General features: G+C 33.2%; 1 pseudogene; it reads left to right on the top strand.

The window, feature by feature from the left end:
* The first annotated feature begins 13,007 nt into the window (after window positions 1-13,007).
* On the top strand, window positions 13,008-13,360 carry LOC110195644 (PCNA-associated factor pseudogene; annotated as a pseudogene).
* Window positions 13,361-14,084: the final 724 nt, after the last annotated feature.

Here is a 14,084-nt window from a genome sequence, read left to right as displayed (position 1 = left end):
GCTTTTCTTTTCTTTTCTTTTCTTTTTTTACTTCAGCTGAAGCATAATATATTCTGCTCCAGCCTTTTACCTTTACCCTGTACTTGTCCCTCTTTTTCAAATGTGTTTCCTGTAAACAACATATTGTAGGATTATGGTTTTTAATCCATTCTGCTATCCACTTCTGTTTTATGGGTGAGTTCATCCCCTTCACATTCACGGTTGTGATTACTATCTGTGTCTTTTTCTCCATCCTTTTTTCCCCCATTTATGCCTTTCTTTCTCCTATACATAAATATAAATCTGATGAGGAAATTGATAAGCATTTTGGAGCAAATTAACTTTAGAATAATATCTTACATCATTTGTCACCATATGCTCCAAATGAAAGCATGACTTAAATAAAAAAGTATACAACATTTGAAAAATAGATGAAATAAGGAAGAAGCTTTCAGAATTCTGATAAGAAGCATTGTTAACAAGAGGTGAAAGTTGTTATTAAAAATAAAATCACTGTTTTGATTTTGGAAAATCAAAAAAGTGCTAGCATTGAAAAATCAACATAGTTAAAATGAGAAGAGAAGCATTTATTTGATAGACAATAGTTGGAATAAATACACATAATAAAGATGTGATATCATAGAAATAGAGGATTGATTCAAATATGTCTCATTCTTTGAGCAATCATTCTCAAAATATTAGTGATCAAACCATATGAAGAGCAAGTTTTCATATATAAAAATGCAAGCTCTCTATAATTATGAGTGATTTAAATAATTTATAAGAAGATAAATATAAAACCAAACCACTGTGAAGTTTCACATCATACTCTTTAGCTTTGCAAACACAGCAAAAAAAAATGAAAACAACATTTTTTTGAGAACTTTTTTGCAGCAAAGCTACACTAATGCACTGGTGGGGCTGTGAATAGAAACAATTATTTTGCAAAATAACTTGAGATAATGCTGTCAAAATTCACTAAACTGAATGTGCCTTTGATCCAGTTATAACACTGTTAGGCATATGACACCAAACAGGTCAAAGAAACAGAAAAAACAATGAATGGTCAAAAATATTTATAATAGAATTTAAATTGTTGTTAAGTTGTTGTGATTGTTGTCATTGTAGTAAGAATCTGTATTCATTATGAGTGAATGAATTGAGACACATGAACGCGATTGAGTATTATTCAGTCATAAGTAATTATAAATATGAAGAACTGACATAGGCCTGGGCAAACTTTTTTGGAATTATGCATAGTGAATGAAGAGAGCAAGAAGAATACTTTAGACAATAACCACAAAAATCTAAAGAAAAATATGTAAAACTTCAAAACTGATCATCTCACTGAGCAAATGTGACTTCAAATTTTCGTTTCTTAATCTTTTCAGGACTTAAAAAAGATATTTCTGCATGACAGAAAATAAGTATATCCATAAAGATTATTCTGTAATGTTTTGGTACTGATAATTTAAATTTTATTTCCCATCATTCCATGACATTAGTCATTTGGTTGAGAAATATTAAATATTTAAATGAATTTAGACAAAGCAGTAAGAAGCACTGGAATATGAATATGTATATGTATGCAAGTATACCTATGTATATTTATACATGAATACATATCATATTAGAATATTTATTTTTCCTTATTCTAGTAGAAACTTGCAAACACATTTTCAAAGTATGTATTATAGGAAATAATATGTATTTATTTAAATGCTATAGGTAAATGCATATTATTCAATTATTTTTTAACTGACCAACAAATATAATATGTATTTTTTATACATGGAAGTGAAAGACGCAATGTTCAGTATGCTGACAAAATATTTTACATAGAAAAAAGAAACATAGGGAATGTTGAAGATAGAGTGCATTCCTTATGAAAAAAATAGTAATAACAGTGATTGTCAGAATTATAAGACCATACTAGTTTGAGTAAACCTTCTTCATAGTACAGTCTGCAAATATGTATAATCACTTTCCTCTGAGAAAAATCCAAAGTAAAATCAAATAACTGTAAGAACAGCTGCCTGAAGACTTATAGGTGGGCATTGCAATTTTGATCCATTGGATTTGTTTTTCTATCACCACTGGTACTCCCACCAAGTCAAGTAAAGAAACTGTAACTTAAAGCTAGAAAGCAAACTTGAACAAATTCTGTAGGTTCTGTCTTCCACAAATTTTAGCACTTTCGATGCTTGAGATGTTTGCATTTTACACAATTGAACACAATTACATTGACTTTTTGAATTTTAATATTTTCCCACTTAATAGTATTTTAATTTTTCCAATTACATGTAAAGATGTTTTTTAAAATTCACTTTTTTAAGATTTTAAGTACCATTTTTTTCTCCCTTCCACCTTCCCTCTCCCCTCCCCAAGATGGAAAGCAATGTGATATAGATTATACATATATAATAATATTAACCTTATTTCCACTTCAGTCATGTTGTGAAAGACAAACCAGAACAAAAGGGGAAAATCATGACAAAGAAAAAGTAAAAAAAGAAAAAGGGAAAATAGTATGCTTTAATCTGCATTCAGATTCCATAATTCTTTCTTTGGATATTGATAGCATTTTCCATCACAAGTCTTTGAAAATTGTCTAAAATCATTGTATTTCTTAGAAAAGTTAAGTCTATCAAAGTTGATCAGAGTACAGTGTTGCTGGTAGTGTGTACAATGTGATATTGATTCTTCTCACTTCATTCAGTATCAGTTCATGTAAGTTTTTCCAAGTTTTGTTTCCCTGAAATTTACCTGCTCATCATTTCTTATAATAGTATTTAATTGCATTCATATATCACAACTTTTTTTAGCCATTCCCAGGTTGATGAACATCCCCTCAAATTCCAATTCTTTACCTCCACAAAGAGTTGCTACAAATGTATTTTGTGTATGTGGGGTCCTTTTCCCCTTTTTTGTGATCTCTTGGGGACGTAGACCTAGAAGTAGTATTGCTGGATTAAAGAGTATGCACAGTTTTATAGGTCCTTTGGACATAGTTCCAAATTACTCTTCAGTTTGGATAGGTTCACAACTCAACCAACAAAGCATGAGTTTTCTATTTTTCCCACATCTTCTCCAACATTTATCATTTTCCTTTTCTGTCATATTAGCCAATGTGATAGGCATGAGGTGGTACCTCAGAGTTGTTTTAATTTGCACTTCTCTAATCAGAACTGATGTGGAGTATTTTTTTTTCATATGAATATAGACAGTTTTAATTTCTTCATCTGAAAACTGCCTGTTCATATCCTTCTACCATTTATCAATTGGGGAATGACTTATAGTCTCACAAATTTGATTTAGTTCTCTATATATTTTAGAAATGAGGCCTTTATCAGAAACATTGCCAGTAAAAATTGTTTTTCAGCTTATTAATTTCCTTCTAATCTTGGTTGTGTTGGCTTTGTTTGTGAAAAATTATCCATTTTGCATTTCATAATGTTCTTTATCTCTTGGTTGGTCATAAATCTTCCCTTCTCCATAGGTCTGACAGGTAGAATAATTCTTGCTCTCCTGATTTCCCTATGATATGACCCTTTATGTCTAAACCATGTACCCATTTTTATGTTATCTTGGTATATGGTGAAGATGTTGATCTATGCCTAGTTCCTTGTACAGGGCTTGCACTGATGGGTTTGAGGATTTAGGCCAGGTCAGGTTTAACTTGTTGCCTGTCCTTTATCCTATAGCCACCTAAAGTAGAAAGTAGGCTCTCTAACCCCTCCCCTGCACTGCCTTTCCCTTGAGAACAGAAGGGCCTTGAAAGATAACCAGGAAGCAAGGAGATGGTTCAGGGGGACTCCCCCCAGTTATCATTCCCATGAGAAAAAATATTGTTGATATTTCTGCCTTTTCCACTCTGGGTTCTGTTTCCATGAATGGGGTATAAAAACCCTAGCCCTCAGATCAATAGACAGATCTTGTTCTGAACTTACTACATCCTGGCCCAAGCACACTTTTTTTCTATCATACCCACTGGACACAGGCATCTGCGACAGAGTGGCAATTGGGAACCTGAAAGAGTTGGTTTACCCTGGTGGGTAGCCCTTGAACACGGTGGGCTATCTGGCCAACACCCATAACGAAGAGAGGAGTGCTCCACCCATCTGAAACAAGACGGGAAACGCCTCTTCGGAAAGCAGGCAATTTCTGCCCTTTGAAAAAAGATGGCAAATAAGGTAAGGGCAATAATGTCTTACTAAGTAGTTTTATTCACCAGGTTAGTGGAATTAGAAAAATAGATCAGTGCACGTGTTTTATTTTCACTTCGAATCAATGTACTTTGCTAGACTTGGTTTACAGTGAAAGTGAAGTTACACAGGCTGAGTTGAGAATTTAAGAAAACATAAGCAGTTGAGAATATAAGAAAATATAAGCAGTCAAGATGGGGCAAACTTTCTCAATAGAGCAAAGAGGCAAAGAATATTATTTACAAGTATTAAAATCATTAGTAATAGACAGGGGGATTATTAATCACTTTTGGACAGCTGATTGAATTTTTAGATACAGTAGATCAATGCTATCCTTGGCTTCTCAAGGAAGGGACTATAAATATAGAAAAATGGGAAATAGTAGGTAAACAATTAAGTGATTACTATTTTCAAAAATATGGACTTGGTGCTTTTCTTGTGTCCACTTTGGCAATTTGGAATATACTTAAAATATGTCTCCAAAAACCAGAAGAAGTGTCTTTAGCCACAAAAGTAATTAAGGAAGAAGCTTCTTGTTCCACCACAAAAGAGAAAAAAAGTTGCAGAAACATTAACCAAAACAGAAATTTAAAATGAAGTAAGTAATAAAGTAGCTGAAGTTTCAACACCCCCTACACACTCTCCATGCCCTGAGCTGTAAAAAAGGCTCAAGCGGCAGAATGAGAGGTCACTATAGAACTACAGATTGCTTTGCCTCTTATAAACATCAAAACCTGAAGAAAGATTTTGTCTGGTTTCCATAACATCTAGAATATCATGAAAAGAAAAGATAAAATAAAATAAAAAGGGATATTATTTGATTTGTGTAGGGGATTTCTGACAGGCTCCTCTGAGCCTTTGGACTCTCACTGTCATTTTGTTCTATGTTGGTATGTGTCTGGGTGAATGATGATCTGTGATTAATGTCTGCAAGTTGTTTGATCCTTTACTGCTAGGCAGCAAGGGCTACAACTGGATTCTAAAATGCTGCTAGTGACTTTCTCTCCTTCCCCCCCTCCCTAATACCAGTTGCACTCCCAGGAGCGGGTGAATGGGGGAGAGAATGGGAGAAAAAAATACTTCATTATTTAGGTTATATGATTGGTAAAAGGCAAGAAAATGTAAGCATGCAGGAACAGATGATTTGAGAGCAAAAGATTTAGAAACTTTTGGAGAATTGTTAGGAAAAAAATTCTTTTTCTTTTTTGCATTCTAAAGCTCTGCCCAAAGCTTTGGTATAGGATTGAAAGATTATTAAAGATAAGTTGTTGAAAAATATTCTCTTCCTTTCTCTTGCATCCCAATCGCAGCCAAGTTGGGGTGGGGAAGAAAGAATGAGAAATAAAAAGGAAGAAGGATGAATTTTCCTCCTCAGATTAAAAAGCAAAGTTTTTATGTATTGGAACATAACCAAAAGATAAGTTAATTCATTCAAGTTACTATTATGTTTGTTTCAAGTTTTAAAAATTTAGAATTGTTACAATTTGGTAAACTTTTATGTGTTATTTGAAACAATTTTTAATAATTTGGATGTTATTAAAATGTGAATTAAAAGATAGTGAGGAGAACTGTGTAAAGTCAGAATTATTTTATTAAGTCTGGTTAATCTTGTTTTATAATGTACTATAACTGTCAATTAGAAAAGCACTTATTTCCATCTTTACCTATGATTAAAGAACAGCTTAGAGCTAAAACAATTTAACTGTCAGTTATGAAAATTACCAAATTGTTAACTAAGTTATTTGAAGTTACTTTTTTAGGGTTAAAACCTAGAATTCTTAATTACTTATGAGTGAAAAGGAGGGGCACAAGGCAATTCCCTTTACTTTGTAAGCTTGCCAAAAGCTCCTACAAGCTGTTTGCCAAGGTCATCTGCCCTGAGGAAAGAACTTATTTATGGTATAAAGTTCCTAAACAATTAATTTAGCTTACTGAGAAGTTGCAACTTTATATAAATGATTTCTAATAATTGGCTTTTTTACCAAGACAAGTTTAAATTTGAGAAAGGATGTTAAGTGAAATTTATATATATATATATATATATATATATATATATATATATGAGTCCTAGTAAATCTCTATTACTTATTACTACTCCATGAGAATAAAAACTGACTGTATGTGGCTTTAAGCCGTGATCAGTGAAACTTGCTGTTAGAGGTAAAAGACTCTTAGGACTATAATTAATTTGGTTTTGAATTTAAATTTAAGTATAGTTGCCTCCATTAAATCAGTATTTAAAGTTTTCTTATTATATTCCTTTAAGAAAGAATATTTCCCACCAAAGGCTAAAATATTGTTTATAAAACTATTTTACCTGTTAGGCAAAAATATTCCCAGACAAAAATGATTCATTACATGGATGATAAACTTCGTAGTTATCCTACTACTACCAACCTCTACTTATTGATGTCTAGGTTTTAACAAGCCTTTCAGTCTCCTAGGTTTATAATTACTCCTGAAAAGGTACAAAAGAAATCTAATAAACTTGTTTGGGTTCCTTAAAATTCACCTGTTTTTATTATTAAAAAGAAATCAGGAAAATTGACTATGCTTTGTGACTTCCTACCCTTTGATAGTTATTGATTTAAAATATTACTTTTTTTTTTACTATTCCATTACATAAGGCCAAAAATAATACATTATATAATGATGCATTTCATAATTGTCCCATTTAAAGTGAACTCACACATTTACTACCTCAACTTTAACTAGCTTTACAGGAATGTAAGTTTTTTATAGCCCCAGGAAAAGTTAAGAAAAATCTCTATTCTCCTTCATAGGTCATATTGTCACCGAAACAATGGTGAACCCACAAAAAGCACACTTATGCCTTAATTCTTTAAGAAAACACTTAATGATTTTCAGTAACTTTTAGGGGATATTAATTGGCTTTGACCAGCACTCCGAATTACTACAGAACACTTGTGTAATTTCTTTTTTACAGTTAAAGAAGATCCTAATCTAAATTCCCTTAAGACATTAACTCCTGAAGTAAAACAGGAGCTTTAATTAGTAGAACAGAAGAATTCCTGAACCTCACATCACCTGTATCTCTTTAAATAATCAGCTATTTTTACTACTCGTGTCCTCTACAATTTTTAATTTACAGAAAATGTGTTTGCAGTTATTCATCAACCTTATAATAAAAAATAGAAACTCTTGCTTCCTCTTTAAAGGATTGTCAAATTGCTGTTTTATTTTTTTTCTGATTGTATTGATATTGACATTCAGTTACTATCTCTCAAAATATTAACCTTTTTTACTAATTATTCATGGGTATTTCAAAAAATTGTTAAAATATATTACTAATAAACCGTTACATACTCCTTTTTGCCAACTTCAAACCTCACATCATTCACGTTATTACCTTATGTATGTTACCCACATACAACCAATACTGAAAGTAATGCCATTATTGATTCTTAATGACAATTCTACCCAACACTGTTAACCCCTACCATACAACAAGTTATTAATTGCTAGCACTTAACTTTTTATTAAGTTTTTATTGAGCCTTTTATTAACTATATTCTGCCAATACAATCACTTTAACTTTTGAGAAGAAAACATTTTGTGACTATTTTTTAATCTCCTACATTATTCCAAACATAGTATAATAAATAATATTTTTTTAATTTAACAACGTGTTTCAAATGTATTGAGAGGCTTTTTCCCCAAACATATTTAACAATTAGATGTAACTTATGTGCCTTCTTTTGAAAAGTTTTCTTATATTCAGATTATAATTGATATTTTTTCTTCTTTCATTTTTGCCACTTTTCAAACAAGTGGAACAATTAAATATATGACCAATTATAGTTTACAAGCCTTCACAGTTATGAGTGTACTTAAACAAATTAAAAGACATACTGCTCCTGAGGAGCTTACACTAGCAAAAGATTTTTTTTCCTTTTATGCTTTTTATAACATTTATGTGATCACAGGCATTCTATATAATTAAAAATAATTAAAACTGTTCTTTTTAAACAAAAAAGGGGGAATTTGAGCTATTACCCCTCATTGACAATTGGCTATCTATTTTTGACAATTGGCTATTATTTTTTTTTAAATTTTAAGAAAGATGGGTATACTCTAGCCTAAAAACATCCAGAGGCCCGGATCCATTACCAGATCCATTACTAAGAAGGGGATGAGGGTGTGCTTATATTTTTTCAGAAAACTTTGATAAACCTGCCTGGCTACCGGAGAAAAATGCAGAGCATGTATAACAACTCACAGCTTGAATACAGAGTATGAGAATTCAGGGAAAGCACGCAAGGAGCCAATCTACAGTGACAAGTCACCTTCCCACGTGGGGTCAAGTGAAAGCTCATTCTCATCGAGCAATGGAAGACTCCTGAACTTTTATTTTTAGTAATTAGTAGCTTTGCTTTCTGCTCAAGTGTGCAATGTGCAGAGTGCTCAGCACTGGACTTATTTTTCCTTTTCCATCCTGGTTGCAACCTATCATAAACATGGACAAATTGGGACCATCTATATACTAATAACACTTGTATATTCAGAAGAGAAGAAGATCCCTATCTCCAGGACAAAGTCAACGTTATGATTACCATCAGATCTCTAGCATCTAGGACACCTACAGGTTTTTCACAATTTAGCAACAATATTGAATCATGTCTGTTCCTTGTTACATCATATTGTTAATACCAGTTTATCTATTGAATATGTAAATTTTATTCAATCTAATAGTATTTTTGAATTGAAATAATACTTGTATCAATTTTACTCTCAAACAATGTATTAATCATAATGAATATATTGTACTTTTGGTAAAACGATTGTAATTTGTTATTTGCCCTATTAATATTCCACATGAATAGTTCCAGAACTCTGGTAAATGTGCTCTTACTCCTTAAGTCAATCAAAACAATTTATTGGTCTCCTTATTACTGGTTTAATCATTGTTACTTCTTTTATTGTATCTACTACTATCTCATCAATTGTGCTACGATCTGAAATTTAAACTGCATAATTTGCATATGACTTAGCAAAAAATATGTTTAGTACTTAATGCACAAGAAGGTATTGCTATATTGTATAAAGTCAGTTTGTTAGAGTAATCAGTATTGTATTTAGGAGATGAGTTAGAAACCTTGAAAACAAGGTTGCTATTGCAATGCCATTATAGATATTCATATATTTACATTACCCTGCTACCCTATGATGTTTCAGATCCTAATATCTTATGAGACAAGAGACATGCCTACCTACTGAGGGTATGGCACAATTCTAATGTTACCCTCAATACTAATATTCTTCATGATATTACAGCCAATTTTGAACTGCTCAGCATGCTAACAATTGGTCTGAAATTTTACAACATCAAATTTAAATAGATACTATGATGCAACAAGAATTGGATGTTTCAGAGCAATCAGTGATGGCTTTAGGAAGACAGAACAATTAACAATATGCATCAATTTGAAATGTGATTATCACTATTCTTTTACTTGTCTAACTCCATATGTGTATGCAAATTTCACTCATGCTAATGTAACCATTGAACCAATATTAAAGAAGCTCCAAGGTACATGGCACTCTGAAAATATTACATAGAAAAATTAACCAACTATCTAAAATACAACATGAAATTGCTGATTCTTATATTGATGGTATTGATCCTTGAGATATTGCAAACAAATTCTTAAATTGGATTGATCAACATAATCCTTTTAAGAATGTATTAAGTTTGTTATTGCATTTTTTACCTTGGCTATGTTTTGTATTGATTTTGTGTTTCTTCCTTCCCTGCTTTTTAAAGTATACTCACCATATTTTAGGTGAGATTTTTACATCTCATCATCTTATCCAGTTAAACAGTAAAAGGGGGGAGATTGAAGAGGGCTTGCACTGATGGGTTTCAGAATTTAGGCCAGGCCCAGTTTTACTTGTTGCCTGTCCTTTGTCTGACAGCCACCTAACTCAGAAAGTAGGCTCTCTGACTCCTCCCCTGTGCTGCCTTTCCCTTGAGAGCAGAAGGGCCTTGACCGGAAAGTGAGGAGATGATTCAGAGGGGACTCCCCCCAGTTACTGTTCCCATGAGAAAAATTATTGTTGATACTTCTGCCTTTTGCACTCTGGAATCTGTTCCCACAAATGGGGTATGAAAACCCTAGCCCTCAGATCCATAAACAGAGCTTGTTCTGAACTTGCTACTCCTGGTCAATGTATAGTTTTTTCTCTCATACTCACTGGAAAATAAACACTTTCGTAGATGCAAGCTTCTGTGACAGTTCCTGAAATACTATTTTCCAGTGGTCCTAGCAGTTTTGGTCAAATAGTGAATTCTTATCCCAGAAGCTGGAGTCTTTGGGTTTCTCAAAGAGCAGATTACTGTAGTCTTTGACTACTATATCTTGTGTACCTAATCTATTCCACTTACATACCACTCTATTTTTCAACCAGGGCAAATAGGTGTGATGATTTCCACTTCATAACATAGTTTTAGATCTGGTATGGTGAGGCCACCTTCCTTTACAATTTTTCACTACTTCCTTTCATATTCTTGATTTTTTGTTTTTCCAGATTAATTTGTTGTTACTTTTTCTGGTCCTATAAAATATTTTTTGGCACTTTGATTTGTATGGTACTGAATAACTGAATAAATTTAAGTATAATTATTATGTTAATTATATTAGCATGGCCTACCTGTGAGCAATTGATATTTTTACATTATTTAGATCTGTGTGATGTGTGAAAAGCATTTTATAATTGTGTTCATATATTTCCTGGATTTGTCTTGGCAGGTAGACTCCCAAATATTTTATATTGTCTACAGTTACTCTAAATGGAATTTATCTTTCTGTCTCTTGCTGCTTGACTTTGCTAGTAATACATAGAAATGTCAATACTTTATGTGGGTTTATTTTATATTCTGTAATGTTCCTAAAGATGATAATTGTTTCAAGTATTTTTTTTTTAGTTGATTCTCTAGGAGTCTCTAAGTTTACCATCATATCATCTACAAAGAATTATAACTTTGTTTTATCATTGCGTATTCTAATTCCTTCAATTTATTTTTCTTTTCTTATTGCTAAAGTTAACATTTCTAGTACAATATTGAATAACATTGGTGATAATGGATATCTTTGTTTCACCTCTGATCTTATTGGAAAAGCTTCTAACTTTTCCCCATTACATATATTTCTTGCTGGTGATTTTAGATAGATACTACTTATAATTTTAAGGAAAATTCCATTTATTCCTATGTTTTCTCTAGTTTTGAATAGAAATGGGTGCTGTATTTTGTTAAAAGGTTTTCTGGATTTAATCAGATAATCATATGACTTCTGTTAGATTTGCTACTGGTATGGTCAATTATGCTGATAGTTTTCCTAATATTAAATCAGCCCTGCATTCTTGGAGTAAATGTATTATCCTTATGACAAATCGTGAGTACTTTATTTAAAATTTTTGCAACAATATCAGTTAGCAAAATTCATCTATTCTTTTCTTTCTCTGTTTTGACTCTTCCTGGTTAAGGAATCAGAACCATATATAAGTTATAAAAATAATTTGGCAGGACTCCACATACTTTTCTAAATGGTTTATGTAGTATTGGAATTAGTTTTTCTTTAAATGTTTGGTAGAAGCTTACTTGCAAATCCATCTGTCCCTGGCATTTTTTTCTTGGGGGTTCATTGATGGCTTGTTTAATTTCTTTCTTCTGAAATGAAGTTCTTTAAGTATTTTATTTCCTCTTTTGTTAATCAGTGCAATTTATATTTTTGTAAATATTCATCCATTTCACTTAGATTGTCATATTTGTTGGCATATAGTTGGCCAAATACTCCTAATTACTGTTTTAATTTTCTCTTTATTCGTGGTGAATTCATCCTTTTCATTTTTGATATTGCATTTCCCTGGGGCTCTACTGAAGCATGTGAAGGTCTGGCCCCTGGAGGACACTTGCTTGTCTGGGTCTGCGTGGATGCCTCTGGAGGTACAGTTGCTGGAAGATGCCTGCCTGCCCAGAGTTGTGCTGAAGTGTGTGATGGTTCTCCAAGCTAGAATCCACTGGTTTTCTTGCCTATGCTAAGGCACAAGGGGGATCCTGAAGGTGGTGTTTGCCTACTTCCCCTCCTTGGGACTCAGGATCTCTTGTTATTTTGCTGGGGTAAGATTTGCTGTGGCTTGCTAGGATGCTTCCTTTGCTGGAATTTTCTCCCCCCTTTACCTGAGATTGACCTTTTTTTGCTGATCCTCCTGTTTCCCAGGTTAAAGACTGCTATACCCCATCTTTTCTCTGGCTCCATTGTTCCAGGATTTGGTCTGGAGTGTGATTTTTGTTGTTGTTCTGAGGTGAATATTGTTTAGTGACAGTGAATTACTTCTTAGTCTGCTATCTTGCCTCCCAGAAGTCCCTCCGTACTATCTTAAATCTAAAAAATCAACCAAACAAGTCAAGATCTGATTTGTAGCATTTGTCTATTACCAAGTCATAAATAATCACACCGAAAATTTAACAATTGACTCTCATAAACTGCTATGAGGTAGCTCCAGGACCCTGCTCACCCCCAAAGAATACACAAAACATTTATTGTCTGAAAAATCTCCTCCTTTTTTACTACAAAACCCATGGGTATGCCAAGGGAATAACGGGAAAGGAAGATGGTTGAATCTGACACCACTCCCTAGGGGTCATCTCTGTTAAATTTTAACCCTGAGAGATGTCTCTAATTCCCACAAGAGTTATGAAGGTTCTAGCTCTCCAACTGCATGACTCTAGGAACAATCGGACCTCTGTCCACTGACCTTACCTCTGTCCCTGTTGTTTCATTGTCCACTCTCACTTTGGTCATGGTGCGTGCTAAGGCTGACTGCATGCCAGGGTCCTACCGCACAGTGGTGTGGCTTGAGTGCCCCGAAAGTCTCTGGGTCACTCCAGCTTTGCCAACTCCTTTCCTTTGGCTCTGTTTCGGAAAGTTGAAAGTAAGTATGCAGGTGGGAACTCAGTATGTATATGGCCAACACCAACGTGGCAAACAGGAATTGGAGAATTTATCAGGATGTCATCTAAACACTCAGACAAAGAGAATCAAATTCCTGATGAAGGAAAGGCAGGAAGTAGTGGTCTAGGAAAACCTAAAAGAAAATCTTGTCCTTTGCAACCTGATCCCAAAGAAGATGATGGTTGTGCAGATGAAGAATAGAACATTTTCATCAATACAATGATCCAAGACAATTCCAAAGTATCCATGATGAAAAATGCTATCTACCTCCAGAGAAAGAATTCATGGAGTCTGGTTGCACATAAAAGCACACTTTTTTTTTCTTTCTTTTTTTCTGTGTGTATGTGTGTGTTTGTGTTTTTGCAACACGACTAATATAGAAATGGTTTGCGTAACTGTATGTTAATAATCTATATCAAAATGCTTACCTTCTGAAGGAAGGGAAAAGGGAAGGAAGGTCATTTGGAACTCAAAATTTTAAGGAAATGAATGCTAAAATTATTTTTACATGTAATTGAGAAAAAAATTAAAAAGTATTCATACTAACCAAGAAAGCTGACTGTGTGTGAAAAGAACAGTAGATCACAATAATAATTGTTATTTTAATTATAGCTCACATGTAAATAAATAGTGCTTTTATAGCTTACAAAATGCTATCCTGACTGCAAACTTGTGTGGTAGATAGCATAGGCAGTAATAATGACAATACCCATTTCTATGAGAAATTTATTCTAAGGCATTTTTCCACAACTACGTGGCATAGATTGGTAGTGTAGGTAGTATTAGTATCCCCATTTTCTAGATGAGTAAGCTAAGGCTCAGATTAACAAAGTAGTTTGCCAAAACTTGAATTCTGGTCTTCTGATTCCAAGTCTTGTACTCCTTTCTTCTTCTGCCAGGCAGAAATATTATTTGATTTAAGTGC

Source organism: Phascolarctos cinereus, unplaced genomic scaffold (genome assembly GCF_003287225.1).
Source record: "Phascolarctos cinereus isolate Bilbo 61053 unplaced genomic scaffold, phaCin_HiC Scaffold_4;HRSCAF=312, whole genome shotgun sequence".
Classification (NCBI taxonomy): Eukaryota; Metazoa; Chordata; class Mammalia; order Diprotodontia; family Phascolarctidae; genus Phascolarctos; species Phascolarctos cinereus.
This window is presented reverse-complemented; position numbering and strand designations above follow the sequence as displayed.